This window comes from Dunckerocampus dactyliophorus, chromosome 6 (genome assembly GCF_027744805.1).
Source record: "Dunckerocampus dactyliophorus isolate RoL2022-P2 chromosome 6, RoL_Ddac_1.1, whole genome shotgun sequence".
Taxonomy (NCBI): domain Eukaryota; kingdom Metazoa; phylum Chordata; class Actinopteri; order Syngnathiformes; family Syngnathidae; genus Dunckerocampus; species Dunckerocampus dactyliophorus.
The window spans coordinates 10605902-10615492 of NC_072824.1; positions in this window are offsets into that span (position 1 = coordinate 10605902).

The following is a 9591-nucleotide window of genomic DNA, read 5'->3' on the forward strand; positions in this document are numbered from 1 at the left end:
TTCGTGGTCTTTACCGACCACAAGAACTTATCTTACATAAGCTCCGCACAGAGACTTAACCCCCATGAAGCACGCTGGTTGCTGTTCCTCACCAGATTCACCTTCTCTATAACTTACAGGCCCGGATCTCGGAGCACCAAGCGAGACGCCCTTTCAAGGATCTTCTGCCCGGCGGAGGTTGACAAGAGGCAGGAGCCCACCCTGTGGCCAGGGCGTTGGGGGCGGCCCAGTGGGAGGTGGAGAGACGTGTTACTAAAGCAACGGCTGGCGTGGAGGCACCGAAGGGGTGTCCACAAGGTAGACTCTTTGTGCCTGCTAACCTCCGATCTGAAGTCTTGCAGTGGGCCCATGCTGCCAAGGTGTCCTGCCACCCTGGAGCCCGACGTACTCAATTCCTGGTGGCTCAAATGTTCTGGTGGCCACCCATGTTCGCGAGTGTCAAGGAGTACGTTGCAGCCTGCTCTGTCTGCGCAAGGAGTAAGTCCTCTCACCAACCTCCAGCGGGTCTGCTTCCGGTGCCATCACGACTCTGGTCCCACATCGCCCTGGACTTCGTTACGGGGTTACCTCCCTCTTCCGGTAACACCGTCATCTTAAACATTGTTGATCGGTTCTCGAAGATGATTCAACTTGTCGCCCTGCCAAAGCTGCCCTCCTCCCTGGAGACTGCCCGTCTCCTTGTCAGGCATGTGTTCCGCCACCATGGTATCCCAGTGGACATTGTTTCCGACAGGGGACCCCAGTTTTCATCCCGAGTCTGGAAGAGCTTCTGCAGGGCTCTGGGGGCCAGGGTCAGCCTTACATCCGGGTACCACCCACAGTCCAATGGCCAGACAGAGCAGGCCAATCAAGACATGGAGGTAGCACTTCGTTGCGTGTGCCACCGGCATCCCTCCTCCTGGTCGGCGCACCTCCCCTGGGTCGAGTATGTCCACAACTCCCTTGTCAGCTCGGCCACAGGTACGTCCCCTTTCAAGTCTGCAGCTCATCTGGCAACCTTCTTAAGTAGCAAGCTCACATCCACATGCTGCCAGATTGTTGCCAACCGTGCCAACTCAGGCTCCTTGATGCAGTAGTCCTCGGCTCCCATTTGTGCTAGCCTTGAACCTTCTATTGCTAATCCTGCCATTTCCCTGCCTGTCTATCTACTGGCAGTGTGAGTGCTTTTCTGTTTAGCCTTGTGCCTGCTTGGTTCTCAGCAGTGCCTTTTTGTGTTCTTGGACGCCTTTTACTCTGCCTGGTTTTCGGCAGCTCTCTTAGTTATAAGTCATCTCTTTTTCCCCGTGTGCATTCCGGGTGATTTTGTGTTTTTGTGCTTTACATTTTGTTATTTATTACTCCAGCTTGCGTAATAAATAGCTTTTTCACCAAATCTTGCTCTCGCATCTTGGGATCCGAGTTCCGGCTAACGCCGAACCCTAACAGAACAATCATTTTTAAACAACCATAAAAATGATATACCATTTAAAGCCGAGAAACGATCTGTGGCTATTCGGGGGAGCAAATGTCGAACAGCAGATAGGTGGGGATAACTATAACTGTACTAAGGTTTTTGCTCGTGACATTTAGACAATGATGACTACCTGTGTATCACCTGTGGTGCCTGGCAGGCTCGCTGGCTGGAGCGCACAGGTAGCGCCTGTCTGTATCGTGTCTGTGTGTCAGGGTTATACAGTGGAGCATGTCACTAGCATAAGGGAGCACTCGTGTGAGTACATTGTTCAACCCTGTCATTCGCATTTTTCTCCAAAAAAAAAGTCCATACAAAGTGAATCAAACTAGTGCCAGATTTTCTCGCATCTGTATAAAAATCTACAAGTCTCCTACAATTCTCGCGTTGACTCACGCGATGGCGTCTCAGCCGCAGAAGATGCACTTGTAGCTAATAAGCGATGCTATCAGATGGACACTGGAGCGATGCAAGAAAGATGACTACTCTCTGTGACGTAAATGCTGTCCCACTCATGCCCTAAAAAGCCTTTTTTTTTTTCGTTTGTATCCTATGTATCGTAACTCCGCTCTGAAATCCCGCGAGGTGAGCATTAAAAGATGCGATGAAGTGTTTCTTTCGTCACGCATTTACTGTATAATCCTCGAGAGGCTTGCAGCCGGAGCTACCTCCTCAAACAGGTGTGTGAGTGTGTGCCTGTATCCAGCCATTTAGTGATTCCGAGTACAGATACGGATACAGATCATTTAGATGGATGAACAGATACAGATAGTGGTGTACTCGCTCATCCCTACACTAGTTGTTTAACAGTCACTTGTTTAAAAATAGTTCCGTGTGTTGTGAGGCTTATCCTTTATAAGAAGAACCTGGGCCTGTATAGTGCCAAAGTGAAGACTTTTATTAGAATTTTTACTTGCTAAGATAAGTTATTCACAAAGTGTCTTCGACCTTAAAAGAGCTCCTAAGGCGGAAAAATGTTAGGAGTAGGGAGGAAGTCTTTTAAGAAGCCTTTCAGAGTCAGCAATCACAGGAATGCCCGACAGCTGAGTCTGCGTCCACCATTAATATCAAATACATTAAGTCACAGGTGTCAAACACAAGGCCCGGGGGCCGGATGTGGCCCGCCACATCATTTTATGTGGCCCACAAAACCTCAGGAATAATGCAGATCAATAATGCACTTCACCTTTGTCCTTCTAAATGTATTTGATCCATCACTTTGACAGAAAAATGTTACTGCATGCAGTTCTTCTAAACGTCAGTATTGTCACCATGACATCTCACTTTACTTCTCATTTCAAAGCAAGTTATCCATCACTTTGTTAGTACAAATCTAATAATCAAATGCATGGGCAATTGTGTAATAATATCATGAGATTCTATTCAAATTTATATTCATATATACTGACAGTTACAAGTGGCCCTCTGAGGGCAGCCGTAACTGCGATGCAGTGAGTTTGACACCCCTGCATTAAGTTGTAAAATTACCAGCATAACGATAAGTATATCAATATAATGGGTATGTGCCGAGTCATAATTAATTTAATTTTGCCGACTTTCGTCGTCATGACATAATTAATGTCATGATTATACATTTCTTAACACAGTCCAAGTTATATGATCGGTTGATTTTACTGTCCACTCATTACGAGGAGCAGTTTTTTCCCCCTTTCTGTAACAACCCATCACAGCCCTGAGGAGACTGTGTCATACCTAGCAACGGGGTCAACCACACATCTCCACTAAGATAAAAGTTTCTGTCCCCTCCTTGCTCAGCTGCTCTCAGGAACATCCTTTATCACTCTTATGTTAACATTCCTTGTGAGGAATTTTTAGGCTAAGTTAGGAGCTTTCTGAGAGGACACTGAGAAGATTTGTGAATACAGGCCCTGGTGTGCAAAGACGCCATGGTGGACATATAAAGGTACTGTAGAACAAAAGGTAAACTTTACGTCGATGTCAACACATCCTTGCCAAATACGAAGGCATAGACAAGGATACACCCATTCTAACTGACAGGCTGGTAACAGCCAGTTGGATGCTAAATGACTGAGTTGGGGGTGTTTACTTTACCCAAGAGCATGTTTTGGCCCCACAGATCGAAGTGGACTTCCCACGGTTCCTCCAGTATGATGAGCAAGTTCAGGCTGGTCTTGAAAGCCTTGGTAGTGTACCATCCGGACCGTTACAACCGGCAGGGTCAGTCTGTCTGATACACTTCGTCATTTGGGTCGTACATCATCTTTAGTTCCACTTCACTTTGTTTACTCGGCAGTTCCAGCCATTTGGCACCTGTGCTTTCACCTTGTGTGCTATGCTTGGTTGGCCACAAGGGGGCAATCCTGTACAGCTTTGCATAATCCAATTTGTAGCAAACTTCATTATAAGAAGTTTTCATTGTTTTTTGTTGTTCGGCTCCGGTCTACAATTTCTAATAAATAAAAAAATATTGAAACAATTCCCATTGCCATTTCGTTTGGAGGATTAGGGCTACACTGAAAAAATACTATAATTTGAGTATCAAAAATATATATCAAAATAAAATAATAAAAAAAAAGAAAAACATTCTTTACACTTAAAGAGATGGTGAGGAGCTCGGGCATCCAGAAGGGGCTCAGAGTAGAGCCGCTGCTCCTTCACACCAAGAGGAGCCAGTTGAGGTGGCTGGGGTCTCTACTATGGATGCCTTCAAGACGACCCCTTGTTGAGGTGTTCCGGCCATGCGCAGCTGGGAGGAGGCACCCGGGCAGAACTAGGACACGCTGGAGGGATTATGTCTCACACCTGACCTGTGAATGCCTTGATGTCCTCCCACTAAACTGGACGAGGTGGCCGGAGACCAGGAAGTCTGGGCTTCCCTACTGAGACTGCTGTAACCGGAAGAAGATGGATGGTTGGTAGAAGTCAGAAAAATATGAGAATAGTTCTAACAACAATAATAAAGTAAAAATTTCATGAGCGAAATGTTATCGTTTTATGATAATAAATTCATATTACAAGAATTATGTACAAATACTTAATTACAAAGACAAAAATATCAATATTAAATATTTTTTCTTGTAAAACGACAAGTATAAAGGGACTGTAATGACTGTAGCATTTGTGTGAGAAAATTTGGACATTGTGTTCAAATTATTTTAAAATGTAATGTATATCAATTTGAATTTATTCTTACCCAGATTGTGTATTTGTCAGTATTTTATGGCTTTTGTTGCACTAAAAAAAAAAACCTTTGCTTCATATTTTAGATTGTGAAATAAGTAAATGTTTTTTTCCCCCTAGGTTTGGATTCACTTGACGCCCAGTTTCTTTGCTTGAATTTTGACAAAGAGGGTAAGATTCTAAACTTGTTGCAAACTGTTGTACAACGTGTGTGTTTGTCTTATGTTGTTAATGTACTGTACTCTTCACAGCTTTGGCATACTCTTGTATAGCCGCCTTCATCCCAAAATACCTCTACAACTTTCCTGAACAACTCGCATGTCATCCAAGGTGACTCTCTCTGACTCTTAGGTGGCTCTTGTTTATCTGTCTGGTCAAAACTTTAATGTTGATCATTTCCAGCCAACATATACAGATGTTAAATTCAAAGTTGACAAATAAAATGGCTGCTACTGTTTAGCTCTCCATTCCCAGTTTAGGCAGAATTGACACTCATGGCAACCTCATACTGGATCAGATTTATTGTTACACAGTATAAACAACAACAAGAGGTCCTGCTAAAGATACAGTGGTGTGAAAAAGTATTTGCCCCCTTTTAGAGCTGGGCGATGTGGACCAAAACTCATATCCCGATATATTCACGTTGAATAGCGATATACGATATACAGTCAAACTTGTCTATAGCTGCCACTAGAGGGAGTCTGCAAAAGTGGCCGCTATAGACAGGAAGCCTCTATAGACAGGTTGGTGTCCAGTTTGAATGTTGATCAGTAGAGGGAAAAAAATGAAAAAAAAGGAAAAAAATAATAATAATAATAATGTTGACCAGTAGAGGGCACTGCGGACTGCGGATAAAAGTTGTACAGCACTACTAGGCTTGTTATTATCATGGTTCATGGTTCATGGTTTTAATTCATCCTGAACATGCATGAGTCAAACACTAGCACATCACATAGTACAATTCACAATTTTGCATGTTCAAAAAGGAGTAGTAAGAAGCAAAGCTTATTTAATCCTACCCCTCATCAGTTTCAATACATTTATTCACCTCTTGTTCTTCCAAGTGTACTTTGTAGGTCTACATGACAATGTAGTGCAATCATAGCCAAGGTTTTTACTTACTAAAAGGAAGCTAGAGGCTTAATAATAACTGATAGAATATATCCACGACCCACAGAACAAAGCTGTGCTAGTAATGTCTTACGCTTGTTTTTAATATTTTACTTTTTATACGGCGGAGTGTCATTACAGCTTTAGTTCATCAGGAAGTGACGGGAAGTGACGGTGGGCGTCCCGAGCAGGAGAGCTAGGCTCAGTGCTAGCTGTGAGTTTGGAGAGAGTTGGGAAGTGTGTTTGTGTTGGCGTGGATGTAAAGTCCTGCAGTGTTCTCCGCTGTTAATAAAGCCATTAAAGTGCATCGGCGACGTGAGTCTCTCCTTCCCCACAACAAGCGGCATTACGGTATTGACCACTGCACACCAGGAAATAAACGGTGTCCCTTGTTACAGGCATTGGCTGGACAGCTATGTAGTGGGGCTTGTTTAACCTTTGCCTTGTGGGCAAGCAGGAAGGAGAAACGATGCTGAGAGATGTGTGTGTGTTCTGAGCTGCTGTCTGGTGGCCGCGTTCAATAAATAAAGTTGGCAGAAGCAACAGGAGAAGTTTCCTTCTTTGCTTCGGAGCTGAATAACACTGACAAGTGAACAGACTAGTAGCAAACGGAAAAGAAGACGGCTTTGTTTGTGTCGAATACAGAAGATGAGGACTTTGATGGATTTGTGGATGAGGATTGATGAAAAATAACGTGAGTACATTCTAAAATACTTCAATTAAGTACAACCCAACTCAGTTTTGCTCCCGCTGCCGCATGCATGCTAGTGTATGTTTTTTATTGTAGCGTCGCTGGGAGCACGTCCTGTTCCCAGCCTACTTGCGGTAATGTTTTGGTGCAAATGCTCTTAAAGTTACATGTTTGACCAGGAAATAGCAAGCTCAAAAGAAGACGGCTTTTTTATGTGGAACAACTGACAATTTGTGTGGATCTTGTGAATGATTGTGACTGAGCTAGGACTCAGTAATTAAAGTCTACACACGACGGCTTCATTGATTGAAAAACAAAACTTTTTCGTGCATGAAGCTTCTACTTGAGTTGGTAATTTGGCCGCTATATGCAGTCAGATATTGACCAAGGGAGACAAAATGGGTGGCTGCTGGCCGCGTTGGACAGGTGACTGCTATACACAGGGTCTATAACATGTAAATTTGCTGCGGGGGATTTTTCAGTGGCTGCTATAGGCAGGTGGCCGTTCTAGAAAGGTGGCCGCTAAGACAGGTTTGACTGTAGATCCACAACGATATATTTTCTGCAAAGTGCGTTTCGACAAAGTCAAATATGCGTGCAAAGTTGTTTCATTAAAATGTTAAAAATAGCCGCAAAAATAAAATAGTCCATTCCCTAACTAAATATAGAAAAAGTAAAATATAACCATCAATCTTCTTTATAACAAACCTTTAGCTATGCTCAAATCCTCAGCTCATACCAAAAGCACAAAAGAAGAAAATATGACCAAGTGCCCTGTTTAAGAGCAAATCCAAAATACTTGGGGGCTTTTTATTGGTTTAGTGCCTGCTTAATCATGTCTATCACAGGACTAAGGGTACAGTTAGCTCATTGTCTCCATTTTCCACAGGAAACGGTGATGCACCATCATTTACATGATCTGGGTTTGTAGTTTTCTTAGTTTTACCTTGTGGTGACGTCTTGAATGTTGTCAGCACTCCTCGGTCCCGTGTTTGCTGCAGATGGTGCCTGGTGAGAGGTGTTTCTCTGGAGCACAGTGCTATCTGCTGCGAGTCGTAGCTTCTCTGAAGCCCGGTGCTAGCTAGCCACAGCAACTCCTGATGTGAGGTGTAGTTGCCCCGAAGGCCGATGTTAGCCGCTGCTTGCTTACCCGCAGGCGCTCTGAGGCCCAGTGGCGAGGGGTAGCTGTTCCGGGGCTCGGTGTTAGTTTCTGCTTCCAAAGGGCGGTGCTAGTGGGAGATGAGGCCTGTAGCAAGGTGTAGCTTTTCCGGAGTTAGAGCGCAAATCCAGTCTCTATCGATATGAATGATATGATTTTTTTTTAAATCACACTTAAATGTTTCAGATTATCAAACAAATTTAAATATTAGTCAATGACAACACAACTGAACACAAAATGCAGTTTTTTAATTAAACTTTTTATTATTAAAGGAGAAAAGAAATCCAAATCTACAAGACCCTGTGTGGAAAAAGTGATTTCAATCCTATTAACTGGTTGGGCCACCCTTAGCAGCAAAAACTGGAATCAAGCGTTTGCGATAACTTGCAATGAGCACTGTGGGTATGTTTTGCCCCACTCATCTTTGCAAAATTGTTGTAATTGAGCCACATTGGTGGGTTTTCCAGCATGAAGGGCCATGTAGGTTTGGATGTTTTTTCCTCCCTTAGTAATAAAAACTTTAATTTAAAAACTGCATTTTGTGTTCAGTTGTGTTGTCATTGACTAATATTTAAATTTGTTTGATGGTCTGAAACATTTCAGTGTGACAAAATGTAAGAAAAAAAAGAAAAGAAGAAACCAAGAAGGGGGCAAACACTTTCTTTTTCACACCACTGTAAACACTGGAGAAGAAAGAACGTCTCCTGTATTTACTTCTTTATATGGAGACAGCCACACTCTACACGTCACACATGTCACTTCCCAGACCCCGCTTCTTAAAGGCACACACAAGTCACAGATATAGCCATTTTTATGCGTGAAAATGCTTAATCTAGGTCATGAATATGTACAATTTGCTTACCATAAAATTCCAGTGTATAAACCGCTACTTTTTTCTCGGACTTTGAGCCCTGCGGCTTATACACCGGTACGGCTAATATATGGCTAAAAACTACATTTCCCATGATGCTTGGTGCGGTCATGTTTTAATTTTGTGACATCTCCTATCCTTCAGAACCACTACTAATTGTTTAAATATGTATTTGGAAAAGGCTATTACTAAGAGTCCATAAGGTAAAAAAAAAAGTTCAGGAAACAACCAAAAAACGCAGAGAAGCCACCATTCTCGGCGTTTGCTAAGCCTGTCGCTCTAGTTGAGTGGAGCCGGGTATGCACACGCTGCAGTTTACAGTGAGCAACAACAAGCACAATTTATACTAAAGCCAAATGTAAAACCATTGTTGGATTTGGATTATTCAATAAACACCATAAATATACCGCCAAGATTGCAAAGCCTGTTATGTTCAATTAAAACCAAAAAAAGAGGGGATTATTGGAATGTGCAGCGATGGCATTGACAGATACCTGCATCTGCCGGGGGGGGCATCCATCCACACACTATAATGACTCAAAGGCGGCCACAAAGGTGCCACTGCACCGTGTTTCCCGGAGGAAAACTCCTGCAGAAATAATGTGTAACAGCCAGCAATTTAACATGTAACCAAACCTTACGCAATGTACGTAGCACCACAGGTGTACATGTCATATCCGCTGATGTATCCTATACATCAATAAATATGAATGCACACACAATAAAGCATATAAAACAAAACATAAAAAGCAATGTTGTTCTCTTGGAGATGAATAAAGTAGCTATTTTTCCATCTCACACTGACTACGGAAATAAACAACCGGATGTAGACCACCACCTTCTTCTTGTTTATGGCGGGTTGCAACCAACGTTTAGATTTGTAGCGCCACCTACTGTACTGGAATGTACGCGTTGTGCACATTCGCAGTGACAACCCATAGAACATACACAGAGAACTGAAATTGAGGCCGCTTTCAAGTTGAAGGCAATGGATTGGAGGATAAGGGGCATAGACGATGGATGGATGGCAGTGGATTTGGCTGTCAAGACAAGCGAACCTGGCTGCTTCGTGTAGGACTACTGCCCGTAGAAGACCATTAGCATGCTGCTACATGACCACGGCGCTCACAGACACTCCACCTTGTCTC